Source organism: Lepidochelys kempii, chromosome 11, assembly GCF_965140265.1.
Source record: "Lepidochelys kempii isolate rLepKem1 chromosome 11, rLepKem1.hap2, whole genome shotgun sequence".
NCBI classification, from domain to species: Eukaryota; Metazoa; Chordata; order Testudines; family Cheloniidae; genus Lepidochelys; species Lepidochelys kempii.
In genome coordinates, this window is record NC_133266.1 from 61809639 (window position 1) to 61825116 (window position 15478).

Below are 15478 nucleotides of genomic sequence, written 5' to 3' on the forward strand. Positions count from 1 at the left end.
TCTGGGAGCTGCTTGAGGTAAACGCTGCCTGGAGCCTGCACCCCTGCCCCCCTCCTGTGCCCCAACCCCCCTGCCCCAGCCCTGATCCCCCTCCCGCCCCTGGAGCACCCTCCTGCACCCCCAACCTCTCATCCCCAGCCCCACCCCAGAACCTGCACCCCCAGCCGAAGCCCTCACCCCCTCACACACCCCAACCCCCAATTTTGTGAGCATTCATGGCCCGCCATACAATTTCCATATGTAGATGTGGCCCTCGGGCCAAAAAGTTTGTCCACTCCTGCCTTAGAGCACAAGACCAGTTGTCCAAAACTATCCATTGGGATATCTCACAAAGACAATAACAGTTCTGCTTGTCCTGTTGGGGACCACAGATGAGCCCATATCTGATGATCAGAGGTATCAAAAACTGCTGACAAACAAAAGAATTGTCATGAATACTTCATCTTTATCCATTGTTAGCAGATCATCAGCCAGGCCATGTTCAGTCTTGTACCCAGGCCTGAAACTTGTGTGACTTGAAGTCAAGGAAACCTGATTGAAAAAGGATCATAGTTTCCCACCAAAAAGGGAGATTAGATCCAGATGAATAGCTGTCAAGACTGTCCCTGTCAATAATTGGTTTTCTGAATTCCCTGTCTTACAAGAACTACGTTAAAAATAAGTCACACCCTACTGCCTCTTCCATGTTTCCTCATCCCATAGGGAACAATCTTAGCCAGTACTGAGCGCAGTACTTTCCTACTTGCCTTCCTTTGCCACCAAGATGGATGAGGGTCCAAATTACAGGTTGTAATCTGGAACACCTCCCAGAATCAAGGTGAGCAACCCTGACTGAAACTGCAGGGGAAACACTATTTGTAATCTCAAAAAACCTGCCTCATCTCCATAGAGGCAGGCAGCTCAGTTGTGATCTGACTAATTTTATTTACAAAGTATAATGAAAATTTTTCAGTGAAAAATATTCAGCTCTGATAGTGAATATTGTGCAGGCTAATCACCACTCAAAAAGTTCTGTTATCTGAGAGTCTGCAGACGCTATGGGGGTAGAGACAAAGACAATCTTCTTTGCCTCCTGTACAGCAGTGACAAAGACTTCAAAAATGCTTTGTCACTATCAGTCAGGCTCATCATGGGATTTCCACCATTGGTATTCTAGCCATCTTCTCACTCATTTCATTTGTTGCAGATCATTAATAAATCATAGCGGCCTATGGCTACGGATCCAACAAATGGTCATTTAGGATCCACAATATCAAAAGTCAAGGACATATGGTTATTATAAAATTTTAGTAGTGGCTAGTGTGGTCTGTCGGCAAAATAGCATTCTTCAAAGCCAACTGGAATATGATATGCTCCATCAGTCTAGTAGGACAGACCCTCAGGTTTGTCACCATGATAGAAGAGGAGTCTTACCATTTATTAAATCATGACCCTCCCAGGGCGGCCTTTTACACAAGTTGAAGTTGAAGTGGGTACTCAGTTTTTATGTCCCAAGAAAATCAGACCTTGGTAAATCACACTCTCTCTCTTGGATATGGGGCATAGTCCAAAGTGAAATCTGTTTCTGTCCTAAGGCTGTGTAAACTGACACCTCCTGTGAAGAGACTCATGTTACAGCAACAAAAGCTCTCAGGACTCATTTTGCCAATGTTACGATAGCACAGCTACTGGGAGTTTTGTGCAGTTCTACACATCATTGCTGTTTAGCTGCAGAAGTTAGGTCAAATGCTTGCTTGTGGAATATCATTAAGTTTATTTCTCTGTCTCCCTTTGAGAGTTTACACCTCGCTAGTCATCAAGGCTGGACATCTTAGATGCAAATGTTCTGATGCTTTCAAAAGTTTACTAGAATATGCTTTTAAATGATGCTTTATCTTATCCTTGTTATGTACCAGTGCTCTCTTTGTGCAGTTTACTTACAGCAAAAGCCAGATACTGCTTAATTGAAATACCAAAGAAACTGGGACACTGACATTAGTCATCCACAGAAAGTTACATACACTTACTAAAATGTGAAAATCAGTAATAATAGTTTGGATTTCTGTGCAGTCATTGTATTAAAGTATGTTGTGTACCCACCGTTAGCTTTTATTCTATACACAGAAGTATCTCTGGAAGATAGGCTATATGTAAAAACCTGCATCTCAGTTGCTCAAGGGAGACATCTTCCAGATATCAACAATAGTCTACGTCAGCTGTTTTTTGTTGTTTGTTCACTCGCCCATTCCAGCTACACAGTCTTCACTGTGGTTGCCCAGGTGTCACTGATTAGACCTGTAATTGGAAATTAGTAAACAGTTCTATTGGTGACACATGAAAGAGCAGAGCCTAGCTCACTACCTCTTATCTGGTTTGCACTGTGGAGCTAACAAGTTTATGAAATAGTAAAAACCTTTTTGTCTCTAAAATGAACCGATACATACACCAGGAGCAATTCTGTTGAGTAAGAATATGCTGCTGTTATATACTCACTTTTCCAAGAAGAATCATGCTTAAAATTGTTATTTTCCCTTCACTTCTACTTTCTTTTTGTAGGTCTGAAAATCTTTGTGGAAGACCAGTCTGTTTTCCAATTGTGGCCATACAAATTAAGTTAAATCATTACTAATACCTTTAGTGACTGACACTTAATAGCGGGAAATAAGAGGGAGTGATCAAATAATGTAGGGGACTTAATATACAGCATCACTTTGTCATTTTCAATCTACTCTGTACAGTTGAGGGAGCTGCAGATATGAAGGTAAAGCTAGAGATTACTTACCAGTAGCTACTCATCTTTTACTGTAGTGCTGTCTCCTAATTTCTGATTATACACACGAGCAGGAACTAAGGGGGTTGAGCCCTGGTACCTGTTTTTGTAGATGCAGTCTTTGTAATGCACATGTGATGAATCATGTAGTCTGACACTGAGGTGCATATGGTATAGCATTTGACTTCAAAAATGAGGGTCTATGGAGACTTTATATTTGGAGAAGTCCCCAGTTACTTGTAGGATACCTAGTTTTCACTGGAATACACTAGCAGTGATTGAAGTGTTTATTGTTGGAAATACTAACTAAATTTTACATCCTTGGAAGTCTGAGAAAAATCTACATAACAAGTGAGCTGACCCTGTTTTTCAGGGAGGTGAGTGAAAGCGTACCTTTTCTGTGTTGTACACAACATCCATGTGTCAGGATACTTGTAGATCGTTCTGCTGTTTGTCTGGCTCACGGCCCTAGCCTCCATTATTGTCGGGTAAAAGTCAAGGGATCTCTCAAATCTTTTATTGCCACCACTATAGCAGCAGGATGCAGAATGGTTCTAATCCACCAGCAGGTCCTAGTGACATTTTGCCTGATTCTGTGGTGAAGGAGCCAGAATACCTCACACGAGAGCAGCACTACCATTTGAAAGGTGTGATATATGTTTCCTTCCCTCCCCACTCTGATTTGAGTCCAACAGCTGGTACAGGAGGAGGGTAACAGCGTGACCTTTCCCCCTTTGTGGAGTCTGCCACTCCTTGTGCTGCAGGTATACACACATTCGGTATGAGTGATGCCCCTTGCTCTGTTGTGCCTTACACCTTGCTTGCAGACACCGCTGCAAAGCCAGCCAAAATCCGATCAGGAAGCTTGCACAATTAGATTTAGATTACTGGCCAAATTTAGACCTGTGCATTATGTACCTTTATAAACCCTAGCACAACAAATTCGGAACTGTAGAAATGAAAATGTGTTGGATCTACCACTTCACAAATAAGTCAGACACTTATCTCAAAAGATAATGGCAGATGAGAAAGGAGAGGAGGCAATCAATAATTTCTTTGCAAGTCATTGAAAGAATGATTTTTCCCTCTCCTTTAACCACCTCCTATTCATGCACATTTTCCCCACACACAGTTGTATAGAAAATAACTACCATAATAACTCAACAACATCCATTTACACTAGCTTTTCCCCCCCTCAACTGTATTTTTTTCCAAAAGTAATAATATATGGCAACATGGAGTTTTTTGTTGCTGTTGTTGACCTGGAGGGTGAAAATTAGTGTGCTTTAAAAGAAAAAGGAGTGGTTTATTATTTGCTTATAAACCCCTTTGATTTCCATAAATTGTTACACATAGGAATAACTTAGGCTTTGCATAAATATACTGTAAAAACTACTGTAAAAACTACGTCCATGGGAACTGTATGCAAAACACGAAAGGTCTCCATTCGTAGCCGTCCTTCGGTGGGCCATGCCAGCCAACCAAACAGCCAGCCCTGCCGGTGCCACAGCAGGTGCAGTAGCACCAAGCGTCGTGGCCAGCCGAATGGTACCAGTGGGCATCATGGCCTCCGGTGCAGCCCCCAGTGGGAGCTTGCGCGGTGGCCGGAGCATTGGAGGCACTGTTGGCCTCCCTCTCCAGACCCCCGAAAAAGGAGGCGGTGGGACATGCGTCCTCGGCATCGTGCCTGGAGTCCGACCAGGTGGTGGACCCTCTGGTGCTGGCCAACACCCAGAGCACCGCACTGGCCTCTTCACCCCACCCGGAGGAGGGACTTGCGGCCCCGCCCCCCTCCGTCCTGCAGGAAGACTTCAGGGCCCACCAAGAACTGTTAGAGGGTGGCAGTAAGCCTCCACCTCCAGGCAGAGGAGATGGAGGAGCCCTCAGACTCCCTGTTTAATGTGTTGTCCCCATTGGTAGGGTAGCCTTGCCTCTCCATGAAGGGGTGGCTAAGATTTCAAATGCCCTGTGGCAAACACTGGCCTCGTTGGCCCCCATCTCTAAAAAGGTGGAATGCAAGTACTTTGTACCCGCTAAGGGACAGGAGTACTTGTATACCCACCCGGTGCCCAACTCCCTGGTGGTCAAGTCAGTCAACCACAGGAAACAGCAGGGTCAACCAGCCCTGACCCCAGAGAACAAAAACTCTCGGAGACTGGACTCTTTCGGGAGAAAAGTTTATTCATCTTTGAGCTTCCAGTTACAAGTGGCAAACCATCAGGCTCTCCTGGGCTGGTACAAATTCAATCTATGGGGCTCCCTGCCCAAGTCTGAGGACTCCCTCTAGGAGCGCGATAGGAAGGTGTTCAAGGCGTGAGTGGAGGAAGGGGCAGCAGCCGCTAGGGCGTCCCTGCAGGCAGCCTCGGATGCTGTGGACACGGCTGTATGATCAGTGGCCTCCGCAGTGTCCATGAGACAGGCGTCCAGTGAGGCACAGTCTTCCATGCAGGATCTCCCGTTTGACGGGAAAGCTCTGTTTGGGGAGGAAACAGATACAAGGCTGCATGGCATGAAAGACTCCCGCACGACCCTACAGACTCTGGGCCTCTATGTCCCGGCTCCAGCAAGACCTAAGTTCAAGCCACAGCAGACTCCTGCCCAGGCCGCCCTCATGAAGTACGAGGCTGCCCATAAGAAGTAGCGGGACTATAAGAGACGCCCTTGGAGGCAGTCTCAGCCTGCCCCCCAGCCTGGGTCCTCCAAGGGCAAGCAGGTGGGGAAAAGGCGTTTTTGACAGGACGCTCGGGGGCACCCCGCCAGTCCTCATCAGGGATCCACCCCCAATGAAGCTTCCCTTCTCCAACTGGTTGTGTGCTTTTCTCCCGGAATGGTCACGGCTAACCTCGGACCTATGGTCCTCAACACCATCTCCTAGGGTTACACCCTCCAGTTTACTTCTTCCCCACCCAACCATGCCCCCGCCCCTCTTGGGGGACCCCTCGCACGAAGTTCTGCTCGAGCAGGAGGTGGGGCGGCTCCTAGGTCTAGGAGCGATAGCGGCGGTGCCCGAGGAGTTCATGGGCAAGGGGTATTACTCCAGTCATTGCCTTATCCTGAAGGCCAAAGGGGGGCTCAGGCCCATCCTGGACTCCGAGGTCTGAACCAGTACATGGTGAAGCTCAAGTTCCTCATGGTCTCCCTGGCATCCATCATCCTCTCCCTGGATCCTGGGGACTGGTACGCTACCCTTGATCTACAGGAAGCGTACTTCCACATCCACATATTTGAGGGGCACAGGCTCTTCCTCCGTTTCGTGGTGGGACAGAATCATTACCAATTCATGGTCCTCCTGTTTGGTCTGTCCACTGCCCCCAGGATGTTTACAAAATGCATGTTAGTGGTAGCGGCCTACCTCAGAAAGCAAGGGGTCCAGATATTTCCCTATCTGGACGATTGGCTTGTCAAGGGCACCTTTTGGTCGCAGGTGAGGGATCACATGGTGCTCCTCCTGTCCAGGTGCACCATCTTGGGTCTGTTGGTAAACAACGCCAAGTCTACATTAGTCCTGGTCCAACACATAGAGTTTATCGGGGCGCTCCTGGACGCAGTGTCGGCCAGGGCCTCTCTCCCACCAAACAGATTCGAGACCCTAAAAGGTCTCATCAACTCGGTCACAAGGTTCCCGGTGACAACAGCCAAGGTTTGCCTACAACTCTTGGGTCACATGTCGGTGTGCATGTACATGGTCTGTTATGCCAGACTCAAGATGAGGCCCCTCCAGCTCTGGTTGGCCTCAAAGTTCTCCAAGGCCATGGACAGGATGGACAAGGTCCTCATCGTGCCAGACTCTGTGATCACCTCCCTACGATGGTGGTCCGCCCCAAACAACATGCTCCAAGGAGGCTCAAGACCTGACCTTACATATAAACGTCAAGGAGCTCAGAGCAGTGTGGCTGGCCTGTATGGCCTTCCGCTCGCATCTGGAGGGCAAGGTGGTCAGGGTCCTCACAGACAACACGACCTCAATGTTCTATATCAATAGGCAGGGAGGGGCCCGATCCTCTGCCGCAAAGCCCTCAGGCTGTGGGACTTCTGTATAGCCCATGACATCCACCTGAAGGCCTTACACGTACTGGGCGCCCGGAACGAGAGGGTGGATCACTTGAGCAAGGACTTTTCCTCGCAACATGAGTGGTCCCTCCATCCGGAAGTGGCCCACTGGCTCTTCTGAAGGTTGGGAAGTCCCCAGGTGGACCTGTTCACGACTCGGCAGAACCGGTGATGCCCCCAGTTCTGCTCCAGGGGGGCCTGGGGATGGGTGCTATCTCCGATGCCTTTCTCCTGTCCTGGTCAGGCCGGCTTCTCTATGCTTTTCCCCCGTTCCCTCTAATCAGCAGGGTCCTGGAGAAGAGAAAGACAGACAAGGCCCGGGCCCTCCTGATTGCTCTGGCGTGGAGCAGGCAGCATTGGTACAGGTCCCTCACGGGCATGGCCGTTGCTGCTCTGCCCAGACCTGCTCTCTCAGGACCAGGGCCGCCTCCTCCTCCATCCCAGACTGGTGGCTCTTCACCTCGCGGCATGGCTGCTCAGTGGTTAGGTGGAGAGGAAAGGATGTGCTCAGAGCAGGTTCAGCACATCCTCCTCGAAAGTAGACGGTCCTCCATTCACTCCACTTATTTGGCGAAGTGTTCCCGGTTTTCTAGGTGGGCGGTGGACCAGGGTGTCTCCCCAGTGACAGTCCTGATCCAGCTTATCCTTGGTTACTTTCTCCACCTGAGGGCCCAGGGCCTGGCGCCCTCGTCAGTCAAGGTGCACCTGGCAGCCATATTGGCCTTCCATCCGCCGGTGCAAGGGCACATGGTATTTTCCCATGCTATGACTGGCCGGTTCCTTAAGGGTTTGGACCGTCTTTTTCCGTATTCTGGACCCCTGGTCCTGCAGTGGGAGCTAAACCTGGTTTTGGCTCATCTCACGGGGCACCCATTTGAACCACTGGCCACGTACTCCTGGTCTCACCTCTCGTGGAAGGTGGCCTTCCTGGTTGCAATCGCGTCGGCCAGGCGAGTCTCAGAGCTCAGGGTCCTGACCTCCGAGCCGCCGTACACGGTCTTTCATAAAGACAAGGTCCAGTTCAGCCCACACCCTGCATGTCTACCACATGAGTCAGGACATTTTTCTACGGTCTTCTGCCCCAAACCTCACGCATCCAGTGAGGAGCACCGTCTCCGCACACTCAATGTGAGGTGGGCTCTGGCTTTCTACCTTGAGCGGACCTAGCCATTCAGAAAGTCCTCGCAACAGTTCATCGCCTTGGCTGAGTGCGTGAGGGGCCAGCCGATTTCCACTCAGCAACTTTCCAATTGGATCACTTTGTGCATCAGTTCCTGTTATGAGCTGGCGGGTGTCCCCCCACCGCCCATTGTGAGGGCACACTCGACTTGGGCTCAGGCCTCGTCGGCTGTCTTAGTGGCCCACGTCCCCATCCAGGACATTTGTAGGGCCGCCACATGGTCTTCAGTTCACACGTTCACCTCGCACTATGTGATCATCCCCCAAACCAGGGATGCCGGGTTCGGCAGGGCCGTATTCCGTCCTGGGAACTTGTGAACTCCTACCCATCTCCAACAGATATAGCTTGGAATTACCTATTGTGGAATACGCATGAGCAATTACTCGAAGAAGAAAAGATAGTTACCTTTTCCATAAGTGGTATTCTTCGAGATCTGTTGCTCATGTCTATTCCACATCCCGCCCTCCTTCCCCTCTGTCAGAGTTGTCTTGCAAGAAGGAACCAAGGGTGGGGGGAGCACGCAGCTCCCCTTATACCGCACCAGGCAGGCGCCACTCCAGGGGTCGCGGGAGGGCACTCCCTCCTACAGGTACTGCTAGGGGAAAAACTTCCAGCACCGATGCACGTGGCTCACACACCTGTTGTTGAACAGACATGAGTAACGCATCTCGAAGAACACTAATTACAGAAAAGGTAACTGTCTTTTTCTTAACCTTGTGGCACGATTAGTAGAGACACCAGCCAACTCCATTTATGTATTTAGGGGCAATTATTAAATGATGTGCTAAAACACAGGGTCTGGCATGTTCTGCAAGGAGGCAAACATTTACCTAATTTAGCATTGTTCTGGAACCTTCCCTGTTACCTTACCCAGGGAAAAGGGACCTACTTAACCTGGGGCTAATATATTTGCCTTCTATTACTCTCCTGTAGCCATCTGGCCCAACCCTATCACAGTATGTATTGATGTTGTGAACATGAAGGGACTGGTGGTAATCAAGTTTAAATTTTAGATCAGTTTCAAGATAATTGCATTATAAACCTTATTCCCCACCCAGTGGCTCTAACTTATAAATGACAGATTTGATTATGAACTTTTGGATTAACTCTGGGAGCCTAGGAGAAGTGATAATGACATAGTGTAGGTTTATCGTCAAGCTAGATCAGTATTAATGTTGTACTGTGTTTCATGAGAAAGAGATTCATCTGCTTTGGTAGAGGTTAGAGAGAATTTGAAAAGGCAACTGTAGCCTTTATAATGTTGATGCTTTGATATTGCCAATGGTATGTCAAACTGTAGTAGCCTGTGCCAAAGGTTTAAGCTCCCTAAGAGCTGCGATATCTGAATTTGCGGGTGACAACCGTTAATAGAAATATCATTAGGATTGGAGACTGTAGGAGCACACGGGGAGCAATAGCAGTGACCACAAAAACATTCACAAGTTATCAATCTTCCCTTTATTAAAAACCCTAATACACAGATAATCAATGTTTTATATACATAAATGAAGATGGAGGATTACCATAAAATGTCCAGCATCATTGTTTTCAGACTCACATCCCCAATGGTACCACTGAGATGGGTAGATCTCTCATCAGATGGTCATCTGTGGCAGGTCTCCTGATGGATTTTTCCTCCCTATTGATGCTGAGGGAACCCTTTTATTCTGTGTTACACTCACACCCATAATCATTATGCAGATGCAAGATAGTTATAACCCCCTTTCCCTTATCAGGACTTTGACACCCCATAAATGTTGGGGAGCCCCCACTTTCCATAGCCTATATTCTGAGTTCTCTGTATCATCATTAACATTTACATCAATAAGTTCCCATGGTAACTTGCAGTCACTGCAGAATTTTCCATGATGTTACTATCGCGCAGCTTGTAGTAATGACCAGCACGTGGTCGCATATTTTCCTGAACATCACCCATTAACACATCTTTTATGATAATCTTGCAACTTTACTGGTACAGGGTTACCTTGGGTCAGCTAATCATGTCAACTTCTTTCAGGCCTAAGGCCTGATATGGCTAAGCTGAAATTTGACATATCTCACTTTACAGTCTTACCGTACTTGTATACCTAACACACTCTTACCAATAATATATGCTTATCAATCCTATATCCCTATAATATTATCCTACATATTCCTACACTATTACCTACAACATAAATCTGTTCCTCTCACATTGATTACATATGAATTAACCCCAACAATAGAAAACAATTAAATGATTATATAAGGTATTTAGCTGCATAACAAAGGTGTGAAATAAGAGGGATGGCCTCAACTGGCAGTTTTCAGAGTAACAGCCATGTTAGCCCTGGTCTACACTAGGACTTTAGGTCGAATTTAGCAGCGTTAAATCGATGTAAACCTGCACCCGTCCACACGATGAAGCCCTTTATTTTGACTTAAAGGGCTCTTAAAATCGATTTCCTTACTCCACCCCTGACAAGTGGATTAGTGCTTAAATCGACCTTGCCAGGACAAATTTGGGGTACTGTGGACACAATTCGATGGTATTGGCCTCCGGGAGCTATCCCAGAGTGCTCCATTGTGACCGCTCTGGACAGCACTCTTAACTCAGATGCACGATTGTTTGCCGTTGCTCTGATGCAGGGAGGGGCGACTGACGACACGGCTTACAGGGAGTTAAAATCAACAAAGGGGGTGGCTTTACATCAAGGATTATTTCAGGCAGGACTTCACGGAGGGTTCCAATAAGAAATGGTGCACCTAAGTTATTGTTCTTATTGGAACAAGGAGGTTAGTCTGGCCTCTGATTGATACATGGCTAGATTTACCTCACTGCACCTTCTCTGTGAGTGACTGTAGTGTGACCTAGAGGAATGAGTGCCCTGGGGCGGGGGTGGGGGGGTTGCAAATGAGTACAAAACAAATCTGGTCTATTTCTTGTTTTGACCCACTCCATCTATATTTTACATCTTTGGCTGGCAGCAGACGGTACAGAAGGACTGCATGCCATCCACATCTCAGGGCTGCTCGGCAGAAGATGGTACAATAGGACTGCTAGCCATCCTCATCTCTTGCCTGCCCGACAGAAGATGATGCAATAGGACTGCTAGCAATCCGTATCACCTGCCTGCTCACCATAAGATGGTTCAATAGGACTGACTGCAGGACTAAAGAGAATGACCTGATCAAGTCACTCCAAATTTAGTCCCTGCGCCGATGTCTGCCCAGGTGCTCCTGATTGACCTCACAGAGGCGACCAGGAGCACCTCGAACATGATGATGACGGGTACCAGTCCTATTGCACCGTCTGCTGCCACAAGGCAGTGGGTTGCTGCTGCTGTGTAGCAATGCAGTGCCGCGTCTGCCAGCACCCAGGAGACATATGGTGACAGTGAGCTGAGCGGGCTACATGCTTGCCATGGTATGGCGTCTGCACAGGTAACTCAGGAAAAAAGGTGCGAAACGATTGTCTGCCCTTGCTTTCACGGAGGGAGGGAGGGAATGGGGGCCTGACAATATGTACCCAGAACCACCCGCGACAATGTTTTAGCCCCATCAGGCATTGGGATCTCAACCCAGAATTCCAATGGGCAGCGGAGACTGCGGGAACTGTGGGATAGCTACCCACAGTGCAACGCTCCGGAAGTCGACGCTTGCCTCGGTACTGTGGAAGCACTCCACCAAGTTAATGCACTTAATGCATTTAGAGCATTTTCTGTGGGGACACACACACTCGAATATATAAAACCGATTTCTAAAAAAACGACTTCTATAAATTCGACATAATTTCGTAGTGTAGACATACCCTTAGTCTGTATTCACAAAAAGAAAAGGAGTACTTGTGGCACCTTAGAGACTAACCAATTTATTTAAGCATAAGCTTTCGTGAGCTACAGCTCACTTCATCGGGTGCATACTGTGGAAAATACAGAAGATGTTTTTATACACACAAACCATGAAAAAATGGGTGTTTAGCACTACAAAAGGTTTTCTCTCCCCCCCCTACTCTCCTGCTGGTAGTAGCTTATCTAAAGTGATCACTCTCCTTACAATATGTATGATAATCAAGGTGGGCCATTTCCAGCACAAATCCAGGGTTTAACAAGAACGTCTGAGGAACAGTGGGAGGAGGGGAAGGAATAAACAAGGGGAAAATAGGTTACTTTTTATAATAAATCAACCATTCCCAGTCTCTATTCAAGCCTAAGTTAATCGTATCCAATTTGCAAATTAATTCCAATTCAGCAGTCTCTCGTTGGAGTCTGTTTTCGAAGTTTTTTTGTTGAAGGATAATCACTTTGAGATCAGAAATTGAGTGACCAGAGAGATTGAAGTGTTCAACTGGCAGTGTAACACTGAAAAATGAAGGGTTGATGTGCCACTAAAAGAAAGGGAAGAATTTGGCGACTGTGATGGTACAATGATGTTGCCAAATAAAAAGCTTTCATTTAAAAATAGAAATGTGATCCTTGTGTACTGTTCAGCACTTGAGTGTATATAGTTGGTTCTTTAGTAGTAATGGTTGGTGCAAGCAGAGGCTTGTGCCAAAGTATAGGATGTATTGAATCTACAATGTAAGGGAAGCTCTTGGAACATAACTGAATTAAGCTGTCAAGTTAATTACAGTCTTTCTTAAAAGAACAGTTTAGAGCAAAGCAGTACAGCTGTGAAAAAGAATCTGAGAAGTCTTTCAGATCCTTGATGCTTCAGGCTCTAAGTAGCTCAGGTTGGGCACCCAAAAATTAAGGCACTTTGGCAAATGTTGCCCTTTGTTATTACTTAAAGGCCGTACTTTATCCTGAGTCTTTGGGCAAACCTTTCATTATTCTTCATGCTGAGGGGTATTGGGTATCTGTAACTCCCATTAAAGTGAGCAGAGCTAGCCAGTGCTCAGCATCTCTCAGGATCAGGCCACTGTTATCGGTAGGGGAAAGAGGTTATGAACTGTGGATAATTTATGTCTCTCACTTTGTAGACCTGGCCCATGATCACAATTAAAATGTAATATGGCCCTTGCCTGCTTTAGAGCATCACTAGAAACTGTAAATTCTAGAGGAAAAGAGGTATGAAATACGACCAATTAGGGAACTTATCTGAGTTTTCAGCTTGTATCCTACCATGTAACAGTAAACCATCCTCCCCAGTACAGAGGGGATGAAAGTCCACAGCACTTCTAAAATGTAGTAGGGAGATTCCAAATAAATGGAACAGCTAGCAAAACATTCAAAGGTATGGTTGGGAGCCAAAATTTGACACAATCCCTGTGAGTAATTTACCCTCACGTCTAGATTGGGAGCCACTGCACCAAAAAAATAAAAGCTGCAAGAGAGTCATGTCATTGGCACTATCATTGACTAAAATTAATTGATAGTGCTATGTCTTTATTATGCTGAAAGGGCTGTGTAAGGATAACATCCATCTGGAAAGTCAGTGACCGATTTGTTGCCTTGTTTTACTGTAATACGTTTAGATCAGAAAAAGTGATTTATTTAGATTCTAAAAAGCTTGTAAGCAGTGTTAGTGTATGTAGCTAGGGAGTAAGGTCCATGCTAATGAATTTGCTTATTATAAAAAGTTTTATGTTAGGCTTTCTCAAACAGAGAACGTTGTTTGAGGAATTAGTTTTCCAGGAAATTCCTTGATGTTTTATTGGTTTAGGTTTGCTTTTTTTATTTTTGTAATCAGAAATGCAGAACTGGTCTTCAAAAGCACGTGTAATTTTGTTCACAAGAAGTATGGTAGCATAGCCTTCACACATTTTGAAAGTTTTTTTTAAATAGATATCGGTCAGTATGCAAAAACCATGATGTAAATTAAAGAGGCACTGTAAGTTAAAATAGTAATACCCTGCCTTTGGTAAAGAAGAGCAACTTGATTTTTTTGTACAGAACAGATTTATATTAGTTTGAGAAAAGAAAGGTATGGTGCTGAAACTGATCTGCAAAAAAGGAGGAACATTGATTATCACTATTGGCAGATGCATTGATTTTGATTTTCTAAATAACTGTTTGAAATTAATTTACTGACCATTAAGGAAAGTGTTATTGTATCCAGAGGAGCAAAACTCTTATGACCCTATTTAGAATATGCACTGCATGCTACACCATTGAAAAGAAAGAAATTGATGTAAAACACATAACTTGGTTGCCTTGAGCATGGCATGGAGATGCCAGTCAAAGGCTGAGTAGAAGGCAGTACACAAACATTTTTACCATCATGGCTACTTCTACTGATACTAAGCATTACATCATATTCTAGAGTGCTGCTTTACTTCAAGCATTTCAACATGAAATATTGGAAATCATACCATAATTGCATATTCATGTTATAGAGTTTTTCCACCTCTTGACACAGTGTTGGCATTGTAAAAAGAGTAATGCGAGCTGTGAGTGTTTAACTGGAGAGATTTCTGCTTATTAGCAATATGCCATCTTCTGTCATCAGAGGATGATCATGTGGGTCTTGCTAACTCCCCAAATCTGTACATTTTTATTAAGTGGTTGTAGTCCTTACTCGTCACTTACATTTCAATGAGCATTGCAGGTGCTGGCTGCAAACAAGTGGCTGGTTTCACCAACTATAATTAGGGCTACGATTTTTTCACAGAATCCGTGACTTCCAGAGACCTCTGTGGCTTGAGCCCATAGTGCCTGGAAGCTGCAGGGTTCCCCCACCGCCCATGGTGGCAGGGAACTGTGGGGGCCCCGAGCTCCCAGCCACCACAGGCGGCACGGGTGCCCTGGAGCTTGGAGCAGCTGCAGGTGGCCAGGGTGCCCTGCAGTTCCCGGGTGGTGGGGGTTCCCTGGGAGCTCCCAGCCCCCATCGGCAGAAGGGACCCTGGCAGCTCCCAGCAGCTCCAGGCGGCAGGAGTGCCCCAGAGCTTGAAATCACAGGCAGTGGGGAGATCCTGCAGCTCCAAGCTGGGGCCCTGGAATGGTGTGGGGACCCCGTAGCTTCCCAGGTCGTCATGCATCATGGGCTTCTGTAAATTTTTCTTTATTGCCCGTGACCTGTCTGTGACTTTTACTAAAAATATGTGTGACAAAATCTTAGCCTTAGTTATAATGTATTTCTTGAGCTGTGCAAATAACTGTCAAACAAATAAAGCATATTATGAAAATAATCATTACATTATATAGATGTATCCTACAGTGATCCAAATGTATGTCTCTTTTTTTTTTTAATTCAGCAACAGAAAATATCATCTTTAATGTTCATACATTTACTCCTGGATTCTGCACCAAAAAATAAAAACTCTGCTCACAATATTTTAAAATTCTGCAAATTTTAAAGGTCAAAATAACACTGCATAATCACACCAGTTTCAATTATTTTGATAATTTATTTCAAAATATGTGTCAGCAAATATGTCTGTAACAATACAGACACACACAAAAAAAAAACCCTATGACAACCCGGTCCCTGTTTCTCTGCTCCCTTCCCTGCCCCCCAGAGCCCAGCTGGGGGGGTGGGGCAGACACCCACAATCCCTCCCCCCAAAGAGTCCAGCTGTG

General features: G+C 46.2%; 1 protein-coding gene across 11 annotated transcripts in view; it reads left to right on the plus strand.

Annotated features, from left to right (window-relative positions):
• PARD3B (par-3 family cell polarity regulator beta) overlaps positions 1–15478 on the plus strand; it is a 602621-nt gene that overhangs the window by 351942 nt on the left and 235201 nt on the right. The window lies entirely within an intron of this gene.